Genomic DNA, 15,533 nt, shown 5'->3' with positions numbered 1-15,533 from the left:
CTTTTCTGTTGGAATACACAGTTGTTGAAACATATGTGCTGCACAAAGAATGTCTTTATTCCTCTCTCTTTCTGTTCTGGCATGGACAGCTCAGTCTATCCTCAAATCATCACAGTCTGACAGATTGAAGACGACTGTTCCCCTCCACAGGAGTGGTCCACCAACAAAGATCACTCCATAATAGTGTGAGAGGTCCCAAAGAAACCCAGGGGAACTTCTAAGCAGCTAAAGGCCTCTCTCACATTGGCTGATGTTAATGTTGATGAATCCACTGAACAACCATGGTGTGATGGACAAAGACACTGCTCTCCAAGAAGAACATTTCTAAACATCACGTGGACAAGACACAAGACTATTGGGACAATGTTTAGTGGACAGATGAGACCAAAGTAGAATAGTTTGGTTTAAATGAGATGAAACAACACTGCATCATTCCAGCATCAGAACCTCATCCCTCCATCAAACATGGGGGTTCTAATGTCCTGGTTTGGGCCTGTTCTGCTGCATCTGGACCAGGACGCCTTGTCATCATTGATGGACCAATGAATTCTGAATTCTACCAGTGAACTCTAAAAGAAAATGTCAGGACATCTGTCCATGAGCTGAATGTGAAGAGAAACTGGGTCACGCAGCAAGACAACGAGAACCAAGAACACAAGTGGTTCTACAAAAGAACGGTTAAAGAAGAACAAGATGAATGTTTAGGAACGGCCAAGTCAAAGTCCTGACCTTAATCCAATAGAAATGTTGTGGAAGGACCTGAAGCAAGCAGTTGATGTGAGGAAACCCACCAACATCTCAGAACTGAAGTGGTTCTGTTCTGAGGAATGGGCTAAAATTCCTCCAAGCTGCTGTAGACCACTGATCAGCAGTTACCAGAAACATTTAGTTACAAGGAGGTCACGTGGTTTAATTTTCAATTCTTTCTTTTGCACTTTTGTATTGTGTCAATTTCTAAATACAGTTCTCACAGCATGAACCATGAGGTGTTCAAGCTGCACAGACTGCAAATTTGTGAGCTAGATATTTGACTCTGATGCTCACAAAGCAGATAAACCAAACACTTTTCTAGCTGTCTAGGTTTGGGTTGGTATTGTGCAACTCACTGTACATGAAATACAAAAATCCCATTTCAAAAATTTAACTAACTTTTCTGGGTACTGGGTAGGTTTTGCAAATGTGACACCCAGATGGAACAAAGAGTAGAAAAAGCCAAACTTGTTAGTATGTCTGTGAAGGTTCTGAGTCATCCAGGTCATGGTAAATCCAAAAAAGGTTTGAAAAAGGCAACTGATTAGAAGCTTAGGAGGTTAGAAGCTACTCGGATGAGTGGTGAAACGTCTTCTCAAAGAACTCTACGAGTCCAGTTGCCTTTTTTGAACCTTTTTTGGAAACTTGTTAGTTGTGTGAGTCACACACAGGGCGGTCAGTTCACAGTGTTGGCCCTTCACCTGGTTAACGACCTCTGGAACTATTTCAAAGCCAAAGCAAATGTCAGTGCCAAGAACTAGCAGAACTAAAATTAGGGAAAAATGTAAAGCGAGGCCTTTCCATTTTGACCAGATCTGTCATCCAGTTGCAGCCCCGGACCACACCCTCGTCTATTCGAGCGAGACAGGTTTCACTGGCGTCTCGTGTTGTACTTTCACCTCTCTCCGGTCCGTTTCCTTTCTCTGGAGTCTAATGTCTCAGAAATGTGCCGGGCTGGGCTCCATAACTGGCCAAAAAGAAAAAAAGCGGCAATGCCAACGCAACCGGAGCAAAAGTGGGCTGTGAGTGGGAAAAGGTGACGCGTCTGACTGTAATGTTAGGTGGCGGCCGTTGCTCTGCAGCAGGAAGTGATTCAGCGTTGGAGAATATATGGCGCTAACTTTGGTGAAGTCATCGTGTAAGTTTTGGCATCGATGAATGAGTGTTTTGTGCGGCAGATGTTAACGATCCATCCAAACTCCAAACAGCACCAATAGAGATTATCTTTTCGGGAGCGTGAGCATGACTTTGACTCTTGTCTGGAATTTTTTTAAGCAACCAATCATCATTAGTCATCTGTAATCTATTTTTAGATGTCTCCGTGTTCGTATCTGCAAGGGTTAAGGGGTTTAAATTGGGAATGAAAGATGGAAGAAGCAATGGATGAAGGACATGTGGAAATACACTCTCTTGGGAAATCCTAAAAAGGGAAAGGCCACGTAGTTCCCAAACTCCCTCAAACACAGAATTTTTATTATTTTTTCCTGGCTGCTCTTATGTTGGGAAGCATTTAAAGTAACACATAATCCCCTTGAGAAGCCTTTGCATCCTCAAAACACAGCCTCTGATATTACTTTTTCCCAATAATCTTGTTGCGTTCCTTCAAAAAAAGCTTGTTGCATAACTGCCGAGGCTCCACACGACGCAAACAAGGGGCTTTGGGGGGGTTAGGGTTGTCTTTCACAGTCAACAGAGCACATAAAGGTACCGCGAGGTGGCATGCAGAGGGAGTGAGAGCTCTCTCTCTCTGCAGTAATTATCAAATATTTAAGGAACAAAGGAGCGGTGTTCTCCGCCTGGGAACGCTGCCCCAGAGGTGTGTCACACTGCGTCTTAAGCCACGACGAGATAAATGCATTTCTTTGAGAGGGAAACCTGCACCGCGGTCCATGTTCATGAGTGAACCGTGTGGAAAGTGCAAGAAAGAAAATTCCAGATGCGATGTTTTTAGGCCATTAAGCAGTTTATAGCAAGACATAAAACGTGATCTTGTATCTGACGCAGGGAAACGTTGCACAAAGCAGCTGACTGAGCAGTTTCACTCCAGATATGCTGACCTCCAGACCTTCCTGTGGATAAGACTCAGAAGAAGTTGTCACTCGGATAAAAATGAAACACGTAGCAGACTGTTGAGCAAGCTCCGTCAAAACCCCCTGTGCAAACCTCAGATGAAGTATCCTGTGAAGTTTTGACATCATGAAGTAATGCTGGCCTGCTTGTTGTTTCAGTTTTATTTTGCTGAATGCTTGTGAGGATCTACAAGAGAAAAAACAGGATTACAACACGTCTACCTTCTAACCGGGACCTTTACGACGTGGCCACTTTCAGTCTGAGTTGGTCGTCCGCTGCAGCGTTCTTATTGTAGCAGCAGCATGCAACTAGTAGCACAGTGTGACGATGCATTCCCCTTCATGCAAGCTTCTGTGACAATTCTAATCTCTGTGTAATAGTTAATTAACGTATAGGCAGGTTTCACCTCCAGGGCACAGATGCTAAGATGAGATGAGATGAGATAAGAACTTTATGCAGAGGATGCATAAAGAGCAAAATACAAAATTACTTTCACACACTGTCCCTCTATAGTGGGTAGTGGATGAGATGGATTGTCCATGATGGAGGGCAGTTTGTCCAGTGTCCTCCTGTCCCTCACTGAGACAAACGTCTCCAGCTCTCGGCTGATCATGTGTCCAGCCTTTCGGATCAAGTTATGCCCTTTCTGCTGGTCCTGCTCCCCCAACAAACCACAGCAAAGTCCAGGGCGCTCGCAGCAACAGACTGGTAGAACATCTCCAGCAACTTGCTGCATACATTAAAAGTCTACTCAAGTCCTTCTTGTACACAGTTGTCCAGTCTGCTGTTTACAAGTAGTGGTCCACTACTTCCACCTCCATGTCCTGGATGGTGGTGATGGGCTCCACTGGTGTCCTCTTCCTCCTGAAGTCAATGACCAGCTCCTTGGCTTGGTCTTGTCCACATTCAGGAGCAGATGGTTTTCCTGGGACCACTTCCACAAAGTCTCCATATCTGTGTTTACACGGTAAAAAGCCAACACCAGTGGCTGATGGATTAGTCAATGTGTTACATGTTTGTTATCAGGTAGAAGTGTCCATCACTACGAAAGAATAAGTTGCACAAATATTGCACAAAAGGGGGAGGAGTTGTCTTGTTTGATGTCCGTAGGTCGGAATGATTTCCTGCAACACGCTGTGGTTTACGTCTGCAGCCTCATTCTTCAGTGAGGCATGAAAGTGATCAGACGCATTGTTAATAAGTTTCCTTCTCTCCAACACCTCCAACCGAGGACTCCAACCCCACTCAGGACCGAGCCGGTCCGTTTACATCAGCTGCCTTCGCCCTGTTGCCCCAGCACTGAAGCATTGAAGATGACACCAGCTACCACCGAGTGATTAAACATCTGCAGCATGGTCCTGTAGACATTAAAGGACCTGAGTCTCCTGAACAAGTACAGGCAGCTCTGACCTTTTCTTTTTATTTAGGGAGTCAATGTTATTAGTCCAATTAAGTTAAGACGGCTGTGAATGGTTTAAAGGAATGCAAACAAACCAGTGTAATGGCACTGACTGCATCCTGCATCCTGATCTTTTGGGGTTTTGTGTGTATATTGGATAGTTTAGGATACTTTACGTCTGAACTTAAGATTACATGCTTCACTTCACTGTACGCCACACAGTTCGGTGTTAAACTGGTGCTACTGTGGAGTTTGATCACTGTGGGAGCGGCATTTTTAGAAATGATGATGCTTGTGTAGATCTTTATAAATAAAAGCCCGACCGTGCACGAGGTATTTCATTCTCCGGAAGATTGGACGAATGTGAAAAAATAGGCAGCAAGCAGAAAGAGTCATAGCAACAGAGGCTAAATGGAGCCGGAGCAGCAAGGACTGGTACAACTTTTCTCTTTGGGAGTTTAATCCCCCCCCCCCCATCTTGTAAACAAAGGGAGGAAGTGGCGCTGTGTGACTGGTTTGCGGGGACTTCCTGTTTGTGATTATGTGTCCAAAAACAGAACCAGGGTCTCTGGACCTCCCACGACTCTTCGCTCAGGGCCGGAGCACCACTGACCCGCTGTGTCTGGGCTGTCCACACATTGTGCTTACGTAGCCAGGGCGCCACAATACCGGGAAGCAGCTGCAGCAGACATAAAAGTGACAAATGCACGTTGTTAGCGGCGTACGACGGCTACCATTAGTGTAATTAGCTTAATGGGTCGTAGCAGAGGAAGCGGTCCTAATGGCGTCTTGACATGCTTTGACACGGTTCACCAGCTTCCATCAGGTCAAACAATGTTTGGGGAAAAATGCGACTATATTCTGTGTTATTATTATTATATGCGGCTTAATCTGGACTTTAATCTTTAACAATCACATCATGCAGCTGATATTGTTTATGTTGAACCTTTATTCTGTAAAATAAATGCTGATGAAACAATGCCCTCCTATCTGATGATCGCTGACACCATTTAAAACTTTTCTGCAGAGTAGTCGACCAAGTGCATCAAACAGGAAGTGATGACAAGAAGGTGATTTTGGACACAGATACTGACACAAAAAAAGAGGAACAGTAGCTTCTATGTTTAAAATCTGCCCTAACTCTAGGATTTTTTATTTCCTCATACACTGTATTACCAAAGTATTCACTCACCCATCCAAATAATTGCATTCAGGTGTTCCAATCACTTCCATGTCCACAGGTGTATAAAATCAAGCACCTAGTCATGCAGACTGCTTCTACAAACATTTGTGAAAGAATGGGTCGCTCTCAGGAGCTCAGTGAATTCCAGCGTGGTACTGTGATAGGATGCCACCTGTGCAACAAGTCCAGTTGTGAAACTTCCTCGCTGCTAAATATTCCACAGTCGACTGTCAGTGGTATTATAACAAAGTGGAAGCGATAAGGTAGGCAACTTTAACTTTACAGATTACTGACATGCTATTAAAGCCGTATTCGCATGGGATTAGTTTGTACCTGTTCTAAGAATAAAACAAGATGTGATGACGCTGTTGATCCCGAGGTCAGTATTTAAATTAGCCCCACCTTTACAGATACACATTAATGCTTGATTTAATGATTCCATCCATCTAAACGGTTGAATGGGTCAGCGACATCTTGACGTTGTACCCTGACATCTGTCCAGACTTTGATTTACAGCACATCCTTCATGATTTTTAAAGGAGAACTACTGTTTTTTACAACCTGGACGTTATTTCTAACATAAAATACGATCGTTTACTCACCCATATAACTTTTGTGTAATTTGTAGTCCTTCAGGAGAAATATAGAGACCACGTATATTCATATAGTGGGAGTGATTGGGGCACCGAAACGCAGCCTCATTTCACCAATATTTTGTTATGATACGCTAGTGCTAGTCCCCGTTGAGTCCAGAGTTACCTGTTATCATCATCCAGGGTCTGTAGATTGACCTACAGACCCCGGATGATGTCTTCTGACCTGGATGATGTCATTTCTGAGCGCCACGTGCACCTGCGACGATCGGCTTGTTTACCTTTAATTCGGTGCCCCAGTCACTCCCACTATATGGATATACGCTGATCTAAATATCTCCTGAAGGAATACAAATTACACACAAAAATTATATGGGTGAGTAAATGAGCGTATTTTATGCCAGAAATAAGGTCCAGGTTGTAAAAGACAGTAGTTCCCCTTTAAGTGACAAGAAAAAGCAGAGAATCAAACAAAATTCTTTAAAAAGTAAAAACGCGCCCACTCTCCAATCACAGAGATGCACAGGACCTCTGTGTCACGAATAATAGGTAATTTGCGGTCATGGCCGTTTCGCACGGGATTAAGATCACAGACGATCATTACAAATTACTAGAGGTCCCCTGGTAAAACTAGTCCCTTATGCTGTAAGAATACCCAGACAAGCCAGAAACAGGTAGTGAGATCATTTTGCCAAACTACTAAAGGTCAGGAGAGGCTTTAAAGGTCACGTGTGTGAGATCTGGTGGTATCTAGTGGAATTCAAAACTGTGAAAGAACTTCTCCAGAGATCTTACTTTTACACCTGCTGCTTCCCCATCATATAGTCGTGGAAAGGTTTCCCAAAATCAAGACAATACATTGGAGAAGATTGTTCCCAAATATCAAGAACAATACTTCTGCTACTAGACTCTCAGCTTCCCTTAACCTTGCTACTGCAGGAAACCAGGAGCCAAAGACCCTCGCCTGGATTTCCTCACATTGGGCAACATCACGATGTACAATTCAGCTTTAAAGTCACCAGACCCTCCCTCCCTGATAAGAACAATACAGCAACACCAGGATACATTAATCCACGTTTGAAACACTAAGGAAATAATACGACCGCAATACAATGGCCTATTTTCCTTCCCTCAGGTATGCTTTGGACGGGACACTTGTAAGAGTATGTCTGTGTTGGACATTTGCTAGTGTTGAACTTAGAGTCTCAAACATGCCAGCTTTTTTTTTTTTTCTTTTTTGATGGGAAAGAGGAAATAGAGACAAAAGAGCTGATCGAGCTTTTGTAGACAGCTCTCCAACAAAGCTCGGAGGAAGAGAAACCGATGCCATCATTTCAGCACAGCAGCCTACGGGGAAATAACTGGAGAATTGAAAGTTTTATATTCACTGTTTTATTGATTATTAAAAGAGTAAAGAGATCAATAAAAGGATCTCTGATGATCGAGCTGTAAAAATGACAAACTATTCTAGAAAGCCTGTTTGTTTAAATAATTTGGTCCTGTTTAGGGGTGTAACCGCGTTCAAATGGAACCAGTTTTTTAAATTTTAATTATTTCCTTACACTTATTTGAAATGCAGACAGATTTTTAGGGAATAGCACCAATTTAGTAGTAATTTTTATCATTAAAAATAAAAATTGCATTGGAGAAGACTTAACATGATCCCCATCTCCACAGGGAACCAAAAAAAAAAAAAAAAAAAACGAATAGTGGGGTTGGTGTAGTACTAGTAGTAGTACTGTCAATTTAGGCTCCATTTAAACCCAAGAAAATATAAATTTTTACTTGATCTTCATATTAAAGTTATTAGACCTTTAGCTGCTACACTATCCCATCTAACAACACGCTGTGGAGTACTATTAAATGCTACTGATGGTGCTGAGGTGCTTCATGTTTTTATACAGGCTTATATCTGCAGCTCACAGTATGTAGCACATGAGCTGTCTGTTCTCAGCATATGTATTCAGGTCAAGAATATAGATTTCATTACTTTCTACTGGCTTTTTATTTGTGGCGGTGTATTATATATTAGATTTGATAGGAAATTCACTCTCTATCCTAAAACTAAACTGCGGGGTGCTTTTAAAGAAACCATAAATGGAAATCATTAAGAGATTATGAACTGGCTGAGGTTTTCCTCTGTTGGTTGTGCAAGTGAAACATCACCATATTAATGCATAGCACACAAAGATAAACTATGCACATTTAAGGACGTGATCACTTTGATGGGGCACTGTGTTATTTGATTATATACTCCGTTACTCGGAAAAAGACCCTCAGCTCGACTAGGCAGAAGCAATCTTGTCCTGCTAATGAGAATCCCTCGAGGTGGGGACGTGAGGTTACAAGGGTCAGTTCTTTCCTCGTACACAAAGCTCGTCACAGGCCTGTGAATGTGTAAGTAGTAAACAAGATGGTATATTTAGTAAAAGGCTTTAGGCTGTAGTGACTCTCTGGTAGAGAAACCCGCCCATGGGGCTCGGGAGACGTTACAATACCATCAGGGATCCTCAGGGACACTCAGGGGACAGTGTGGGAGCGTTTCAGACATTTGGGAGATATTAGAGATGGGATTGGTGGATCTTTCGAAGCGAGCCGGAACTTGTGGATCTGTTCCTTTCAAAGAGCTCAGTTCAAAAGATTGGCTCATTTTGATATTTATTTATGTCAGATGATAGAGTACGATTTGGATCAGAATCATTCAAACTTAAGGCGGTTATGTACTGGACGAGAAGCGAGAAGTTTGTTCTCGTAGCCCTCGTTTGGGAGTTCTTGCCGCTTGTTCTTGACACATCAACCGGGCAGAACTTTTTTCTTGTGTGGTATCCAGGTACTGCCCTGTGATTGGTCAGAAATAGGAAGGGGGCGTGGTTAATGTGGAAAAGCTGAAATGCTAGTGGCCACTCTCTTCTATGTGGCTGCACGCTGAATGAACGGCGTGATCCGACAGATATGGTGGTCAAAACGACTGGAGGACATCCAAAAAATAATAAGACAAGTTCCTCTTGTCGCCCATTTCATGCATTTCCCACAATGCTTAGCGTGTGTGACGTATGCTGCAGTGGGAGGGGCCTATGAGGACTTCCTGGCGCATAGATGACCTGGCCAAAACAAACTTTTTTCTTGTTCTCGCAGCTCTAAGAGCGAGAACAAATTTCTCGCTTCTTGTGGAGAAGGTAACAAGCTTTAGACTTCTATCTGAGGTTGAATTATTGATTGTAGGTAGACACTTTATTTATCCTGTGGGAAATTCACAGCTCGCAACTGTGACTCATCGTTCCCATCGTTCGTTTTCAAGAGCCGCTCAATTGATTCGGTTCATTGGCGAACGTCACAACTCTATTTCATATCTTGAGATTTAGACGAGGAAGGAACGAACCATCGAGTCCCAATCACAATCACAGAAGAGAGTGGACACAGAGAGGGAAAGTGTTGACTCAACAGTTTGCAGTGAAGTAATCAGCACTCGGGTCCAAACAGAGGAAGCCGGCGTGTTGGTGGGACAGGGGATTAGAACGGCTCGGTCCTCAGGTGTCCACGGGAAAACTGTCGAGGCCTTTCAACGCGAAGCACACAGAGGATAAACGCTTCTGACGGTGTGTGTGTTTCTGTGAGCAAGGGAGATTAAGAAACAGAGATAATATAAAGGTTGGCATTTTCTTCCACACTTCAGCTCACGTGTTTGAGAGCTGGGTCAGACATTTGTAATCACAATGACGGCCTTTATCAGGGCAGATGTTTGAGAGTAATAACACTGGCTCTGTTCTACTGGAGAGTAAAGAAAGATATGCAGCAACTATCTGAACAGGCTTTAGAGCAACATTTTATTTCACTGTGCTGACAGATAAAACATAAATATACCAGTGTATTCATTAAAAGCACTGAACTCACTTTATTTGTTGAGCATCAACACATGCTGACACATTTTTAGGTTTTGCATTCTAGCACAAAAAAAGTTGTGTTTCCACCTATTTTATGATAAATGTGCAGATACACTTTTTGTGGCCTTGAGCAGGAAAAGCATGCCCGGACTTGTCCCTTCTTTTTTCCCCCCACACCACATCTGCCACTGCTGCCGGCAGCTGCTTCATACAAAAATGCCAGTGGCAGTAAACTGAACATCTTTGTGATTTCAAAACCTTGTGTGCAGGGAAATTATGACCACCTTCCTAATATTGTCTAGGTCTCCCTTTTGGTGACTCATCAGAGAATGGACATGGGCCTTCTGAGGGTGTCCTGTGGTGTCTGGTAACACAGTGTCGCTAGTGGGGGGCCTTTGAGGGTAGGGGCCTCTGTGGATCATCCCACAGATACTTGATCAGTTTGGGATCTAGTGAATTTGGAGGCCAGGTCAACACCTTGTGCTGTTCTTCGACAAAATATATTCAGCTTTATAGTTTGCTCCATAGACTGTATATAAATATGGACAGTGCGTCTCCACTTCCTCTCATTGGTCAAACTGACTCTATTTTCCCGGGGGTACAGGCGGCGCCACTTTGCGACTTTGGAGCCAGAGTCTGATCAGTATGTTCCGAGAGTGGAGCCACGATATCGATGCCCCACCCACACTTCCTCCAGACTGACTTGCGTTTTCGTTTAACTAATACTACGCTCTGCTCTACCTCCACCAGTTACAAGGAGGAAGTGTTGGATTATACACTGGACTTATTTTTAAAAATTGTTTTTACAACTCTTACAGTATAGCAACTGGTGGTTGCCATTATGTCACATCCTGTTTCTATAGCGTCAAATAACGAACTCAATCGAAACTTATTCAGAAAATTGACACTTGAACATACATCAACATTATATTAACTACCTAAAATGACAGAAACCATCCTTTTAAAAAAATATTTGATTTGTATTTTACTGTTTTAGTTTGTCTCAAGTCCCGCCCATTAACATGGAAGGGGTGGAGCTTATGACATGTACTACAGCCAGCGACCAGGGGGAGCTCTACTTGCTTTGGCTTCACCTTTAAGGAGCTGTTCCAATGTCCATCTTTATACAGTCTATGATTTGAATTCATTATCAAAATATTTCTAATAATGACATTTCCTGTTAGACAATGCAGACAGTAACCAGCAGGTCGTTCTGATCTCTTACGTTGCAGTCAGAGTAAATGATCTGTCGTACACATGAAACCCATGCAGTATACATACAGGAATCAACAGATAGCATGTTAGCCTGAATACTTACTTACCGACATACTTTTCACTTTGCCTCACAGGTGTCTGATCCTTCATCGATGGCTAACTGTGCTAAATTCAATCATTCCCATAATTATCACTTAATCAGATTGTGGTGCTGCGTTCTGATTTGACCCAAACCTGAGCAGCTGTCTCTGTTTTTCCCGGCTGGTGAAGTAGAGCAGGTCTTTCCATCTGTGCTCCACCGGTCTAGGGGACAGACCTCGACCCAGAGGTCGACACAATGAGGAGGAAATCAACACAAATCCTGTTTACTCTCCACCTCACAATGTTGTAACAATAAACACACCTTCCCCCCTTTTTCCCACAATGAACAACGGCACAATTATTCCAATGAAACACATTTTTTTTTTTCAAGCCTTAATTTTACAGGATGCATAAAGGATTTCTTTTGTCTGGTAATATTTATTACTCTGTCGCAGGCAAGTGGCTGTGATCTTCCTGTGGCGCAGCTTCATGTCAGTCACTAAGTATGAACTGACACCATAGAGTGACGCGATGAAGGGCCGGTTTGGGACTCAAACCATGACCCAGTCAGTGTTAAAGTCCTGCATTTAACATGTCAACTGGGACCACATGCCATCTGTTAATCTTGGCAGGAAGAGGCACAATGTCACATTAGAGAAGTGAAATACAGAAATATGAATGGAAAGTTCCACAAGCACTGTTCAGTAACGAAGGACGGTGGAAGAAGATGTACAGCACTGCATTACTAGTAACACGCATGAAAGTATGTAGGTAATATGTCCTAGAAAAGAGATTTAAGTCAACGGGTCAATTTCATCCTCATGACAGAAGAGAGTCAATTTATCACACCATGAACAAAAAAATTTCAAAATATAAAACAAAATTTTAAATAAATCAATGTGAGGTAAGAGTATTGTATTTTATATGTAGGTCTTTCCAATGTGCATTTAAAAAAAAAAAAAAGTTGCATGCATTTTTTTTTATTAGAAAATGAGGGAATTATTATATATGAGCCATAATATGTGAGAGGTAAAGAACACCACTGTCTAAATATTGATAAAAATGGTTAATGATGGAGTTAATGATGAGATTTAGACAATGTTTATTGGGATTTTTGGGGGTTTTAGATAATTAACATGATGGAAATGACCATAGTAGGAGGGTTAATATAATAAATATAATAAATATCTGTCATTACAATCTTTTATATCAAAGAACTGATTCCTCGTTGTGTCAGGTCGGCTGTCTGGCAGCTATTAATGCATTAAATGCTGCTAAATCAGAATTAATTCGTATTGCTTGTGCAAAAATGGTGGAATGTAGATGTGTGTTTGTCTTTCTTATGCCTTAACTTATGTTTTATATTATATTTTCATTACCTTTTATATTTTATTCTACTCTGTTTTGTTTTTAAAGCTAAATGAATTCATGCCATCCCTTTAATTTAATTTAATTGACCAATTGAGGTCAGATCTGGGAGCGTTCACATCCAAACAATCAAAGCTGATTATGAGCTTAACATGGTAAAGATAACCAGGCTGAGACATTTGCATGACAATACCCAGATAGTATCGCCTTAATCTGATCCCAATCGTGTTAACGGCGCACATGTAAACAGTCTGGTCTATATGTAGGCTGAGCACATTTCATTCATTCATTCAGTGTGGTTAACATTTTCTCTTCCCTCCTAGACTCGGTCTGCCCTCAGGGTTTCAACGTCTCACTCAGGCAGATGTTTTACCTGTCACCTCTTGGCAGCAGAACTTGTGTCACTGCACGTGGTTTATTAAACAAATGAAAGCCTGCCGTTGTAGAAAGAGACAGTTATCACCTACATATCTCATGATTATTAACCCTGAGGGGTCACTTCAAAGAGATTTATTCGTTATCCTGCACTAATGCAAAAGGAATTTATGGAGATGTAGTTTCACAATAGCGCTCAAGTGTGAGTTACACAAAAGTAGCTGGAAGCAGAAAAACAAAACTAAATAAATGCTTGTTCTTTGTGTCAAAGTCTGCATTAGCACATTGAAATTTACCGCGTTGCTACACTGCCTAGCCAAAAATAAAGCTCTCACACTTGTATTCTCTGTGGCATTGCTTCAGTTAAGCTTCTCCAATGTCACCAGATTTATTTCCATCCAGTGTTGCATTCATTTTCCACCAAGATCTCGTATTGATGATGGGAGAGTCTGACCACTGCACAAAGCCTTCTCCAGCACATCCCAAAGATTCTCAATGGGGTTAAGGTCTGGACTCTGTGGTGGCCAATCCATGTGTGAAAATGATGTCTCATGCTCCCTGAACCACTCTTTCACAATCTGAGCCCCATGAATCCTGACATTGTCATCTTGGAATATGATCCATTGATGGAATAACCTGGTCATTCAGTATATTCAGGTAGTCAGCTGACCTCATTCTTTGGGCAACATAATGTTGCTGAACCTAGACCTGAGCAACTGCAGCAACCCCAGATCATAGCACTGCCCCCACAGGCTTGTACAGTAGACACTAGGCATGATGGGTGCATCACTTCATCTGCCTCTCTTCTTACCCTGATGCCCCCATCACTCTGGAACAGGGTAAATCTGGACTCATCAGACCACATGACCTTCTTCCATTGCTCCAGAGTCCAATCTTTATGCTCCCTAACAAATTGAAGTCTTTTTTCCCAGTTAGCCTCACTGATTAGTGTTTTTCTTAAGGCTACACAGCTGTTCAGTCCCAATCCCTTGAGTTCCCTTCACATTGTACGTGTGGAAATGTTCTTACTTTCACTATTAAGCATAGCCCTGAGTTCTACTGTTGTTTTTCTTCCATCTGATTTCACCAAACGTTTAAGTGATCATCAATCCTGATCAATCGGGATTTAGTTCCGACCACATTTCTTCCTGGAAGACGATGGTTCCCCACTATCCTTCCAGTTTTTAATAATGCGTTGGACAGTTCTTAACCCAGTTTTAGTAGTTTCTTCAATCTCCTTAGATGTTTTCTCTGCTTGATGCATGCCAATGATTTGACCCTTCTCAAACAGACTAACATCTTTTCCATGACCACAGGATGTGTCTTTAGACATGGTTGTTGAAGAAATGAGAAGCTACTCATTGCATCAGTTGGGGTTAAATAACTTGTTACCAGCTGAAAGATAATCACCCATGCAGTAATTATCCAATAGGAGGCTCCTACCTATTTGATTAGTTAAATCCAGGTGGAGACTTAGTTATAGTTGTTCATTTTAACCATAAACGTCTTCTTCTTCTTTTTCTGTTTTAGTGACAGTGATGAGTAAGATAAGGAAAGCCTTTATAAGCCTCCAGGGAAGTAAATTTTGTTTATTTAAGATCGTATCGTGACTCAGATCAGTTGATACTGATTATTAACAGATCGGTATCGGATCAGGCGGCAATAAAAACTTGAGCACATACAATAGATTAGCCATCGGCTGTCTCCAAGCTACAAACTGTGTGTGTTTCTGTCACGAACAGAAATTGAAAATCATTTTGAAGGGTCAAAATCCAAACAGCTGCAGCAGAAAGACCTAAAACACAAAAGATCCTTTTATTTAGCCCTTCCTCGCCGGGTTACAGCCTGTCATGAAGTCTCATGCTGCAGTTTGAAACAACAGACTTTCTGTTCTGTCAAGTTCTCCGTTTCCGAGACCAAATAAAAATATTATGTGTTCTTCTCAGGGTTATCCTGCAGTCATGGAAAACACTGTTCTCCAGTAAACGGAGCTTTACTTGTGAAATCAGATCAGTTTCGTGTAGAAACTTAATCATTTAATTTATGCTCGTATCAAACAGATATGACACAGGTAAATTATTTAATTCCTAATTATTGAATTGTATTTCGTCTGTCTCGTCCACCTGCACGTGACGACTGTTACCTGTGTGAAGCCGTTCGGGAACCTGTTCACAAACCACCTGATGGGAATCTGCTCCTGTTTCTGCTGACTCTGTAGCTCAGCTGTAGCTATCAGCGTTTATTTATCAGTGCAGAAGATCCTAACTGCTAGTGGGACGGTTCCCAGGCTAAAGACTGATGTGGGTCCGCAAAGAGAAGCTGAGTTTACTGGATTCAAGACAAATCTTTATGTCCATTTATGTCTATATTTACATGTCCGCTGTAACCGGCTTCATGCTAAATTGACTTTGGAACTTTTATCCTAGAAAAGTCCAAAAGGTTTTTTTTTGTTTTGTTTTTTTTTTTTCCCGGACGACACTTTCAGACGGTGTTTAGACAAGTTCTACTGAGCCGCTTCACAGTTAACAAGATGAAGTACTTGGCTTATTTCCAAAATAAATATTTCAGGTTTTCTACATTAACTGTAAGTGGCTGTAGCCTGACTGTCAGCGCTGACA

The sequence above is a fragment of the Chelon labrosus genome (assembly GCF_963514085.1).
Source record: "Chelon labrosus genome assembly, chromosome: 9".
In the NCBI taxonomy this organism is placed as follows: domain Eukaryota; kingdom Metazoa; phylum Chordata; class Actinopteri; order Mugiliformes; family Mugilidae; genus Chelon; species Chelon labrosus.
Note: the sequence above shows the minus strand (reverse complement) of the source record.